We start from the raw sequence: 13,092 nt of genomic DNA, 5'->3' as shown, positions 1-13,092 counted from the left end.
ACGCCGGACCCGACGAGGCCGCCGATGGACGCCGCGCAAGACACCAAAACTGTAAGTACTAAAATGTTTTTTTTACAGGAATGCGGGTCCACTTTAGGGGTGCGCGCTATACGCCGGAGTGCGCAATACCCCCATAAATACGGTAATCAATTATTATAATTCCTGCAGCAATCGGTTCTTGTCCATCTGCAATGTGGTCGAGCGCCACATGCAGTGGACAAAATAGATTGCACCTGCATACAAGTAGGTTGTCCTCAGATTTCAGTTTGAAAATCTGCTGACCTTACTGAACAATAGCTCCCAACTGTCCCTGATTTTGAGGGATTGTCCTTGATTTGGAACAGAGTTCTCTTCTTCCTCATTTGTCCCTCATTTTGGTCTGATCTATATAGATGCATATAAAATGTACTTTTTATCTTTCAAAAAGTGTTTCTCAGCGCTAAACCTTTCATCCAATTTCTAAATTGCTACATTTGTAAATTTCAAAGCGCCAGTATAAACAATTTTGAAAAAAAAAATCTGTTTTACTTTATGTTATAAAACATACCCAATAGAGAAATTTAAAAAATCGAATTTCTTCCTTAGTTTAAGCCAATATGTGGTCTGCTACATATTTTTGGTGACAAAAATCCCAATAAGTGTATTGATTGGTTTGTGCAAAAGTTATAGGGGCAGATCCACAAAGAGAGTACGCCGGCATATCTAGTGATACGCCGGCGTACTTTCAAATTTCCCGCGTCGTATCTTTGTTTTGAATCCTCAAAACAAGATACAACGACATCTGGGTTAAATCCGACAGGCGTACGTCTTCGTACGCCTTCGGATCTTAGATGCAATTCTTCGGCGTCCGCTGGGTGGCATTCCCGTCGTATTCCGCGTCGAGTATGCAAATTAGCTATTTCCGACGATCCACGAACGTAGGAGCGGCCGTCGCATTCTTTTACGTTGTTTCCATTCGGCTTTTTTCGGCATATAGTTAAAGCTGCTATTTGGTGGCGTACGCAATGTTAAGAATGGCCGCCGTTCCCGCGTCGAATTTGAAAATATTTTATTTAGTTTGTGTAAGTCGTCCGTGAATGGGGCTGGACGTAATTTACGTCCACGTCAAAACAATGACGTCCTTGCGCAATGCACGGCAGGAAATTTAGGGACGACGCGTGCGTAGTTCGTTCGGCGCGGGGACGCTCTTCATTTAAATGAAACACGCCCCCTACTCGCCGATTTGAATTACGCGCCGTTATGCCGCAAGAGATACACTACGCCGCCGTAACTTGCGGCGCAAATTCTTTGTGGATTCAAAGATTAAAAAAGTAAGTTACAGCGGTGTAGCTTATCTCACATACGCTGCGCCCATGCAATTGTACGAGGATCTGCCCCATAGAATCTACAAACTATGAGATATATTTATTGAATTTTTATATATTTTTCTTTTTACTAGTAATGGTGGCGATCAGCAATTTTTAGCGGGACTACGACACTGCGACAGACATATCTGACACTAAAGAAAAAGGGAGAAAATTGCGCCAACCAAGTAATGTGCAATAAAGTCCTATGTGTAACCACATATAAATAATCAAATTATCAAGGAAAAAATCACACAAATATAAGTGCAAAAATAAGTGCAGATAAGTCCTTAATAAATGCACATATGCAACATCAAAGTCCAAAAACGGTGAAATCCAGGACAAACAACACCCAGTGTGTAGATAATAACGTAAACGTGATCCGCCACCACATGGACTGAGGCTTACCAAAAAGTAACCCAATAACAGCGTTATTTAAGGTCACAACAGGAAACTCCAGAGTATGGGGAACAGCTTTGATATGGACCAGGAATGTAAACAGACCACACTTCATAGGAAATCCTCGGCGGGATACAGCAAAATCTAATGTGAAGTACTCCTCCTCGAATCGTCTGGTACTTTTTGTTTCTTTTCAAACTGCACTGCAAGCTTCGAAACACCCTGGATGTTAGGATGTTTTGCTGAGAGACGGCCGCTTACAGTTCCTGTCTGGTTCCAGGTGGGAGAAACACAACCCTTGGTCATACAGGTTGAAAGTCCATCCACAAATGTTGATTTTATCTTCTGTATTTGTCTGAACTCTAAAATTATTTTGGGTAGTGGATGTAGATCTTTAAGTAGATGTAGCGCTGGCTCTGCTGTAGATGGAAAATGGCACAGGTTTGTCCGAGGAAGCTTGGTTTTGCACTTGAGATGCAAATGCAGCTTTCCATAAAGCACCTCTCTAAGTTCCTTACTGCTCGTTAATCTAAACTTTTCCCCTGCAGCAAGGTGGGCCTCATGTTCCAAGTCTTTAAGATGCATCAGCCAAAATAGTAGTTAATGGAAGTTCTATGGTGTAAAACAAATTCCACAATCCATCTGACTTTTGCGCTCATAGACCAGTGTTGTCTGTGTTTCCCAAGCAGGAAACACAGACAACACTGGTCTATGAGCGCAAAAGTCAGATGGATTGTGGAATTTGTTTTACACCATAGAACTTCCATTAACTACTATTTTGGCTGATGCATCTTAAAAGACTTGGAACATGAGGCCCACCTTGCTGCAGGGGAAAAGTTTAGATTAACGAGCAGTAAGGAACTTAGAGAGGCGCTACATCTACTTAAAGATCTACATCCACTACCCAAAATAATTTTAGAGTTCAGACAAATACAGAAGATAAAGTCAACATTTGTGGATGGACTTTCAACCTGTATGACCAAGGGTTGTGTTTCTCCCACCTGGAACCAGACAGGAACTGTTAGCGGCCGTCTCTCAGCAAAGCATCCTAACATCCAGGGTGTTTCGAAGCTTGCAGTGCAGTTTGAAAAGAAACAAAAAGTACCAGACGATTCGAGGAGGAGTACTTCACATTAGATTTTGCTGTATCCCGCCGAGGATTTCCTATGAAGTGTGGTCTGTTTACATTCCTGGTCCATATCAAAGCTGTTCCCCATACTTCCTGTTGTGACCTTAAATAACGCTGTTATTGGGTTACTTTTTGGTAAGCCTCAGTCCATGTGGTGGCGGATCACGTTTACGTTATTATCTACACACTGGGTGTTGTTTGTCCTGGATTTCACCGTTTTTGGACTTTGATGTTGCATATGTGCATTTATTAAGGACTTATCTGCACTTATTTTTGCACTTATATTTGTGTGATTTTTTCCTTGATAATTTGATTATTTATATGTGGTTACACATAGGACTTTATTGCACATTACTTGGTTGGCGCAATTTTCTCCCTTTTTCTTTAGTATTTTGTGTTAGGTCACGCTATTGCTGCCTTCATATTTATTCACTTAATTGATTTACCATTTTGTTAGCGCAATTTTTTTCTTTTCCATATCTGACACTAAGTGACACTTTTTTAGGACCAGTGACACTAATACAGTGATCAGTGCTAAAAAAAATGCACTGTTGCTGTACTAATGGCAGGGAAGAGGTCAACATCAGGGGCAATCAAACAGTTAAATGTGCACCTAGGGATTGCTTTCTAACTGTAGGGGTGCTTTAACTGGTGAAAGACAGAGGTCAAGATCTCCATCTTCCTCTCCCACAGAACGGTGGTCTGCCTTGTATACAGATCATTGTTTTGCCTCTCCTGAGAACAATCTGCTTGTTCTGGCAGACATCGCACCCACCAAACTCTCTGATTGGCTCCCACTGTGTCCAATCACAGTCAAAGCGGGTTGCTTGCGTGCCCCAGACCCAGGGCACAAAATCACGTATAATTACATGATTTTCACGCCCTGTTGCAGTATATCTGCATAGAGGAGTCCATAACAGGTTAAGGGAGCGTGGCAGATGTGTGTCCTATGCAATGGTAGGGTGACCACATTTCCAAACTACCATTCAGGGACCCCCCTTCCCAAAAATCAGCTTGTGCTGTAACTAATCACAGCACAGTGATTGGACACAAAACTCAGGATTTATGATTTCTCCAATCACAAGCAGGGGGTGGGGATTGTGCTCCTCCAGGCATTCCCGGCCAGGACAAGTACTGTCAGTGAGTAAAGTGTTAATGTGGCAGCTTTTTTGGGGGTATCACATTGGCCTGGGGGTGGCTGTGTTAGTTTCATTCAGGGACACTGTATTGTCCTGGAATGAAGGTGCCCGGGACAGACCTGCAAAATGCGGGACTGTCCCGGGCAATCCGGGACACGTGGTCACCCTAGCTAATGGGTGTCCCGAGTTCTCATCTCAAAAAGTTGGGAGGTATGTATTCTGCAAATTTCGGAGAATTGCAAAAAACGTTTAAAATTACATAAATGTGTTAAAGCTTACATGTGATTGGTTTAGATCTACTTTGAGACTTTATTTGGATGATTCCTTTCTCCTTAAAAACAAACACTGTTTTTTGAGAAAGCAGATTTCATTACAGAAAGTAAACAAACAACTTGTCCGGTTTGTCAAGAGGTGATACTCTGACAAATATCAAGATCTGTACAGGGTGTCCCAGCTTATAGCCTTTGTACATTTTCCCATAACCCAGAGACTCCAGAGAGATGAAGACTTCAATTGTTCACTACTGTACTCTGCTTTTATGGTAATTTGACTTGTTTCAGTCCCAGAAAACTCGCCTGCTGTGAGTGATTCTGATGTAACAAGTCCTCTGAGGTATTTGACTTGCCCTGAGTCATTTGTTTTGACTAGAGGATGGGACAGATTTTTATTTAGTCCCTGAAAAACAAACTAGATAAACCACAAAGGACTGTGTAACATTATTGTTTCTTGGCTGGAAAAGGCAGAATAGTTTCAATGTGACACAGTAATTACAGTGAGTAAAGATGTTTGGTAGACAAATCAAACTAAGATATTTTCACACACACACTTTCTTTTGATGCTTGAGGGCCCGTTCGCAGGAGATTGCTAGGAAATTACCTGTGGTATATTTGGCCAGCCAGGTATTCAGCTGTTGCTCCATCATCTATGGAGAACGGCTGCTGGTGGGTTCAGCTCTCTGTGTCCTCCAGCTGAGTCTTCTGTTTCCTGTTTCCATTCCTCCTATTCTTCCTCAGTCTTGCTCTCCACCTTTTGCTGTCCCCCCTCCTGTCCTTGTTCCTTATACAGCTATGGACTTTAAAGTGTTACTAAAACCACAACAGTAAAATTAGTCTGTACGCTGTTGTGGAAATTTGAAGAACATGTATTTAATACGCATTGTCATAGTGTCACCCAGTCTTAGTAGCTGACTGGGGCAGACTGACGCTGGTTGAATCCCGTCTGGTAGTGGAAAACTTCCTGGGATTGGAGAGAGATGTTTGCAGAGTGCGAATATGTCCGCCGCGAAGGGCCCCTGTGCGTTGCACAGAACAATCGTCTGAGGGGATATGTTCACTCTGCAAGGACATTATCGGATATAGGCGGATGTACGCTCTTGTCTCTGCTGTGTCTGATCAGCGCGGTCAGGATTCGTAGCGTACACCACAAGGAACAGTAGTATAATCCGGGTATGCTTTGTTCTCTGGAACAACGCAGAATAAGGATTCCTATCATCAGTAATACGGGAGCTTTTGGGTTGTTATGATCAGAGACGGAGTTCATTTTTGTTCAGCCATGCGGCTTCTTTGTTTAGCTTCCGTGCACCCTGTCTCTGCTCAGACACACCCATAGGAATCCTTTAGCCATTATTCATTGGTTGTTTGTATTAACTCATTCTGTTGGAAGGATCTCGTGTGCACTTCCCTCCCCCCCTTTCCCCTTCTTGTGAGTGCCCTCCCCTTTACTGTTTGCCATTTCCTGTGATGTCATTTTGTATTGAGGAAGCAAGTGGCTATTGTGGTGATCACTTCCTGTTTGTCAGAGCTTTTGTCTTTTACGAATAAAAGAGCCAAGCACACTGCTCCCTGGGGAGTCATGCTGATGGAGCTGAGAACATGAGCTGTGGTGAGGTCTGTTTACTTGGGGATAAACGGGAAGCAGAGTGCTAGGTAAGATGCATTATATCATTAGACAAAATGTGTGCTTATTAGCACAGGAGATATGGCTGTGCGCTCTGCATACAGCCTTATCTCCAGGACAATATGCAGTAAAGCATGCTTGTTATACTTACTGTGGAACCTAAAGAGTTAATCCTGCGCATTGTATAAAAGGCTGTTTGATCCTGTGTTCTCTGATCCTCCCCTTCTTCCACTGTTGCCAATCCATCTCCTGATATTACAGAGCCTTGGGGGTACTCTACACATGCTCAGTTTTTCTTGGGAAAGTGCATGTGATAAGCACAGGGCCAATCAGCACTGTTCAGACAGAGGGTCGGGGGGTCCTGCAGCCTCATAGGACAGTCAGAGTAGAATTAAAACTCCTACAAGCTTTAGCCAGACACTGATAGAAGTCACAAGACTGCTATATACTTCTGATAAGAAAAGGTATTTAGCAGTGTATATTTACTAAAATAATTGCATTTCCATGTTTTGTGTACTGTGGGAGATCAGATATAGTGAATTTAGGGTCCTGGGTTTAGTAACATGCTGCCTCTTGTGGATTTTTGCCTTTATTTTTTAATAAGGTTTTTTAAACTTTTTAATAAGTTTTAAGTTACACATTAATAGTAGGTGTGGTTAAAAAAAGACACAAGTCCATCAAGTCCAACCTACAGTATGTGTGTGATTATATGTCATTATTACATTGTATATCCCTGTATGTTGTGGTCGTTCAGGTGCCTATGTAATAGATTTTTTAAACTATCGATGCCCCCGCTGATACCACCACCTGTGGAAGGGAATTCCACCTCCTTGCCGCTCTTACAGTAAAGAGCCCTCTACGTAGTTTGAGGTTAAACCTCTTTTCTTCTAATTGTAATGAGTGGTCACGTGTCTTGTTAAACTCCCTTCCGCAAAAAAGTTTTATCCCTATTGTGGGATCACCATTATGGTATTTGTAAATTTAAATATCCCCTCTCAAGCATCTCTTCTCCAGAGAGTTTAAGTTCAGTGCTTGCAACCTTTCCTCCTTCACTAATATCCTCCAGACCCTTTATTAGGTTTGTTGCCCTTTTCTGTACTCGCTCCATTTCCAGTACATCCTTCCTGAAGACTGGTGCCCAGAACTGGACAGCATACTCCAGGTACGGCCGGAGTCTTGTAGAGCGGGAGAATTATCGTTTTATCTCTGGAGTTAATCCCCTTTTTAATGCATGCCAATATTCTGTTTGCTTTGTTAGCAGTGGCTTGGCATTGCATGCCATTGCTGAGCCTGTCATCTACTAGGACCCCCAGGTCTTTTTCCATCCTAGATTCCCCCAGAGGTTCTCCACCCAGTGTATAGATTGTATTCATATTTTTGCCATCCAAATGTATTATTTTAAATTGTTCTACATTAAACGCATTTGCCATGTAGTTGCCCATCCCATTAATTTGTTCAGATCTTTTTGCAAAGTTTCCACATTCTGCAGAGAAGTTATTGCCCTGCTTAGCTTAGTATTGTCCGCAAATACAAAGATTGCACTGTTTACCCCATCCTCTAGGTCAATTATGAACAAATTAAATAGGATTGGTCCCAGCACAGAACCCTGGGGGACCCCACAACCCACCCCTGACCATTCCGAGTACTCCCCATTTATCACCACCCTCTGAACTCGCCCTTGTAGCCAGTTTTCAAACCAAGGGAGGCCCGGAGTGGAAAAAAACAAAGAGAAAGATAACGGAGGGCCGGGCATGACTACCCTATTTTCCGGCGTATAAGACGACTTTCTGGATGCAAAAACATGCATCCAAAGTCGGGGGTCGTCTTATATGCCGGGTACGGTCTTTGATAGATATGTGCATTCCCGTTCGTACGAATGTTATTTTCATACGAAAATGTTCATTTTCGTACCCGCAGAATAATGTGTACATACGAAAAAAATAAAGCACCAAAATACGAAAACGACAGGATTACGAATGAGCCGCATAACGAACAACCGCAAATACGAACGAACGATCTGACGAAAATACGACAAAACGAAAACGGCAAAAGAACAAAAATTACATCTATAACAAAAGATTTGCATTCTGTATCCTGTTTGAATCCCCTCTCTGTTCGTATCCTCAGCCGTATGTTCACACGACATCCACAACAAAAGATTTGCATTCTGTATCCTGTTTGAATCCCCTCTCTGCTCGTATCCTCAGCCGCATGTCCACATGACACCTACAACAAAAGATTTGCACTCTGTATCTTGTTTGAATCCCTTCTCTGTTCGCACCCTCAGTCGTATGCTCACACGACATCCACAACAAAAGACCCGCACCCTGTATTTTGAATTCCTTTTTTCTGTTTGTATTTTGGATTCAACAGAATGCAAATCTTTTGCCACAGATGTCATACAAACACACGACCGAAAACACCAAAAGAAAAAGGACCCAAAATACAGAATAGAAATCTTTTATTATAGATGTCATTTTCGTTTTTTTGAATGGGCAGTGAGTGTAGTTAGTAAAGCAGCTTCTCTTTTGTGCTGAGTAGTACAGTAAAGCCAAATAAACTTTTCTGTGGATTTTCATCTGAAGGGAGATCAGTTGGCCAGACTTTTGAACCCAAAAATGGTTTTCTGATGGAGTTTAAAAACGAACAAATTTTCCTTAGAACGAACGGAAAACGATCGTTTTTATGTTTGTTGTTAAAAAAGTCTGACCAAGTGTATGGGGCTTAACAATCGTTAATATGGATGAGCCGCGTGTTGAAAGTGCCGCGAATCCCCGCGATATATTTACGAAAGTACAAAATGACGAAAATCCTTTTTCTGTTCGTATCTTCAGTCGCATGCCCACATGACATCCACAACAAATTGTCATAGATGTCACACGAACACACGACCGAAAACACGAACAGAAAAAGGAATCCAAAACACAGAATGCAAATCATTGACGAAAATTCACGAAAATTATTGTCTAACAAGTAACGAACATGAATTAAACAGAATAACGAACCATCCCGCATGTACGAAAATAAAACGGTAACGGAAATACGAAACGATCGGAATACGAAAAAATCTCGTCGTACGAAAAACGAACGGGAACGAACAGGAAAACGGGCGTCTTACGAAAAACGAACGGAAACGAACCTACGGAATGATACGAAACAGAACAAAAAAAAACGAAAAAAAATTCTGTGCACATGTCTAGTCTTTGAGCTCTCTTTTTTTGCCGGCGGTGACAGTCTCCATACTGCGAGCGCGAGCGTCAATGATTTAAAAGACGCTCCTTCTCCTCAGAGTGTTCTGTGATAGGAGGAACACAAATCTTCCCAGCAGCGCTTCTGTTCTGTGTTCCTTCTATCACAGATGCCTTTTCATCCTCGGACGAGATGAGAAGACGTCCGTGATAGGCGGAACACAGAACAGAGGCGCTGCTGGGAAAATTTGTGTCCCGCCTATCACAGAACACTCTGAAGAGAAGGCGCGGCTTTCAAATCATTGACGCTAGCAGTACGGAGACTGTCACCGCTGGCAAAAAAAGTGAGTGTTTGCGGTGATTGCACTGGGGGGCAGCAAGTTCAGGCACAGTGGGGGCAACAAGTTCAGGCACAGTGGGGGCAAGTGATGGCACAGAGAGGGGCAAGTGATGACACAGTGAGGGGCAAGTGATGGCACAGTGAGGTGCAAGTGATGGCACAGTGGGGGCAAGTGATGGTACAGTGAGGGGCAAGTGATGGCACAGTGGGGGCATGCAATGTAATGGCACCGTGAGGAATGTAATGTAATGGCACAGTGCAGTGATATTTGAAAAAGCCTGTTTCTGTCAGCGGTTCTGGCTACTCCTCAGCTTCCAGAAACACTAGTAAGAAGGGGGTAGTCTTATACAGTGAGTATATCCCAAAACCAAAATGTTTCCTGGAAAATTAGGGGGTCGTCTTATACGCCCAGTCGTCTTATACGCCGGAAAATACGGTAAGTGTAAAGTGAGCCAATAAAGGGTTAAGATAGAAGAGATGTGAAGGGGAGGTGACAGGATGAGAAAGTTGGTGGAATGGGAGGAGCGATATATAAGGAAGAGGCGGGGACTGCAGGGAACAGTTCATGTGGAGACAGAAGGAGGCAGTTTTTCCCACCAACCCTCCCTGTGTTTTGCATATGTTGTGGTGTTCGTTTGTTTTCTTCTCTTTCAGGTTCGCTGGATTTGGGTCGTCATAGTATCGGTGTAATGGCGGTGTCCTTGGTCTTTGATGGTGGCAGATGACATATGTGATGGAAGTGGTGGGTGGCTCATCTGTGGTATAGACCCCTTTGGGGTATTCCAGTGGAACGGTGTCTGCTGGAATACGGTTATGGTTTCACTGTGGGAAAAGGGGGTTGTCTCTGAGCTGGTGATTCGGCTGGAGGCCTGGTATGGTAAAAAGGTTGTCCCGCAGTGTATTAGTGGAAAAGGTTAAGTTCGGGGTGCCGTCAAAGACCAACAGGCTTTGTGTGTGTTTAAAACAGTTGTCGTTACAAAAGTTATTTGGAAATTAATTTATTTTTTAATTGGTTAATAAAAAGGCTGCTATGGCCATTTATAACTCCAAACTCCTGTGTGGTCGTTTTCATTTAGGTGGGGTATTATTGTGGGTAAATGAAGGTGGTATGGGTAAAATGGGGGATATCTTTACTACATTTGTCATGTACTCACCCTATGGTCCATGCCAACAGACCTTATTTTGTACAGTAAACGTTTATGGTGTCAAATGCTTTTGCAAAATCCAGATACATCTACGGGCCTTCCTTTATCTAGATGGCAACTCACCTCCTCATAGAAGGTTAATAGATTGGTTTGGCAAGAACGATTCTTCAAGAATCCATGCTGAATACTGCTAATGTTACCATTTTCATTACTAAAATCTTGTATTGAATACAAGGTAGTGTCAGTGTTCTTGCTAAATCAATTTCCGCCAACCCCTAATGGGAACTATCTGTAAGCAGAGATTGATCATCAAAATCTTAAAGCCAACATTGAAGAAGGAGGAAGATGTTCTAGAATACATGTTGTGCTGGATTCTCATTCTTACAATAATCGTAATTCAATCATAATAAAGTCATACACACATTTTTTAAAATATTTAGAAGCTCTCGGGTTACCTGTAACTTAATTGCCTGGTCTGAAGTCTCTCAAAGTGCTGCATGCACAGTGCATCAAAAGAACAGGGCTTGCAACACAGCAAGGGGAATGAGCTAGACCCGGAAGATGCAATACATGGGTCTAACGAACAGAGTACTGTCCAGTGAAAGTTAAAGAGGAGCTCCAGTTGTTTCTATGTTTATTAAAAGTCAGCAGGTACAAAAAGTGTAGCTGCTGACTTTTAATAAACACACGCTGGACTGTTCCACAGTCCAGCGATGTGCTCACCAGAGCCATCGCTGCTCTCCCACTTCTCTCCTTGGCGCTCGCATTTCAATTGTGGGCACCTGGCTGTGATAGCTTGCGGCTTCACGGCCCGGTGCGCACTACGCATACACGAGTCCTGCTGCGTGTCCTGAATGGTCCGGCAGTAATCCGGAACCTATGACGTGTTTCAGATGACTACAGGGAGGGAGGGGGAAAAAAGAACTTCCTGCTCGGATAGCCTAGGCCGTTCGAGGGAGCAGAAGTGAGAGTGGGTACCTGCTCCCCCTAAAAAAAATGACATGCCAAAAGTGGCAGGGGATTGAGGAAGGAGTATTTAAAGCAGAACTTTCCTTTTTGGGTGGAGCTCTGCTTTATTGTGTTGTTGCTAAGGACTATAGTATTTGTATCACATGCAAGGCAGCCAATCAGCCAGGCAATGGGTTACTGCCAAAGGTGTCGGTTACTCTAGTAGTAGAGGGGGTTAAAGCTGAGCTCCACCAAGAAAAACTTTTTTTTTTAAATGCTGGAAAAAATAAAAAAATGTATACATACCTAAGTGCCTGTTGCTAGGCAGATAGTCCTAATCTGCCACTTCCTGATCCACGGTCCATCTTCATTCTTCTGTTCCTCGGCTGCCTCTTGTGGAATGGTGGAGCGGTGTCTTCTGGGACATTGTGTGTGTCCCAGGAAACATCATCCATTCACGCTCATGCATGCGCAGTAGGGAATCGGGCAGTGAAGCCGCAAGGCTTCACTTCCTGATTCCCTCACCGAGGATGGCGGCGGGGCAGCCGAGACCCGAGCATTTGCTCGGCATCGGCTACCGTCATCGCGGGCACCCTGGACAGGTAAGTCTCCTTAGTAAAAGTCAGCAGCTACAGTGTTATAACCGGACCTCCGCTTTAAGTGCCTGGCACCTTCTCTAGCAGCTGGATCCCCACTATTTGGGACCAGACCCACGATCCAGAGTACCTAGGGGCCCAGCCTGGAGTCATGGGAGGAATGTATGAAGCAAGGTTGAAAAAGGAGAGAGTGTTTCCTACATCTCATAGCTACAATGGAATGGGTCACTGATAGAGAGGTCTTCCTTATGCCCGGTACACACGATCCAATTATCGGACAAATGATCGTCCGTTTTTTTGTTTTTTTTTGCACGCTAATCTCATGTCGAATCTGATGAGTTTACTAAAGTCACGAAAATTCTTATAGGACAGAATAAAGATTCGAAAGTGATGTCATGTGTTGTAATGCATTTGTATTGCATTTTCGAACGACAGCTGTACTGATTAAACGAAAATCGGACGATCTGGCCTTGTGCAGATTTTTTTTTCATGCATGTCCGATAGAATAATATCGAATGAACTGTCCTGACCGTCTCTCTAAAGCTCTGTACTAACGATCCTATTATCGTACGATCGATTAGAAAGCGGCATTTTTCGTATGTTTTTCGGATCGTGTGTACGGGGCTTTAAAATGGATGTAAATACTGAAGGTTTTTTACCTTCATGCACTCTAAGCATGAAGGTATAAAACCTTCAGTGTGCAGCTCCCCCTCAACTCCCCCCAATACTTACCTAAGCCCGATCTTGATCCAGCAATGTGCATGAGACCCAAGGCTCTCTCAAGTCTCTCCCTCCTGATTGGCTGGGATGCAGCAGCGGGAGCCATTGATCACAGCCAGTGAGGTGGGAGCGGGGGCAGGGCTGAGAATCTCTCTCTGTATCTTATGAACGCAGGGAGCTGGCTTGGGAGCACCCAAGCCCCACCCACAATTTGATGTCCACTTGTTATTGTTCCTCTTGTCTTTTCCA

This window comes from Rana temporaria, chromosome 3, assembly GCF_905171775.1.
Source record: "Rana temporaria chromosome 3, aRanTem1.1, whole genome shotgun sequence".
NCBI classification, from domain to species: domain Eukaryota; kingdom Metazoa; phylum Chordata; class Amphibia; order Anura; family Ranidae; genus Rana; species Rana temporaria.
The sequence above is the reverse complement of the archived record's forward strand: the minus strand, read 5'-3'. Positions refer to the sequence as shown.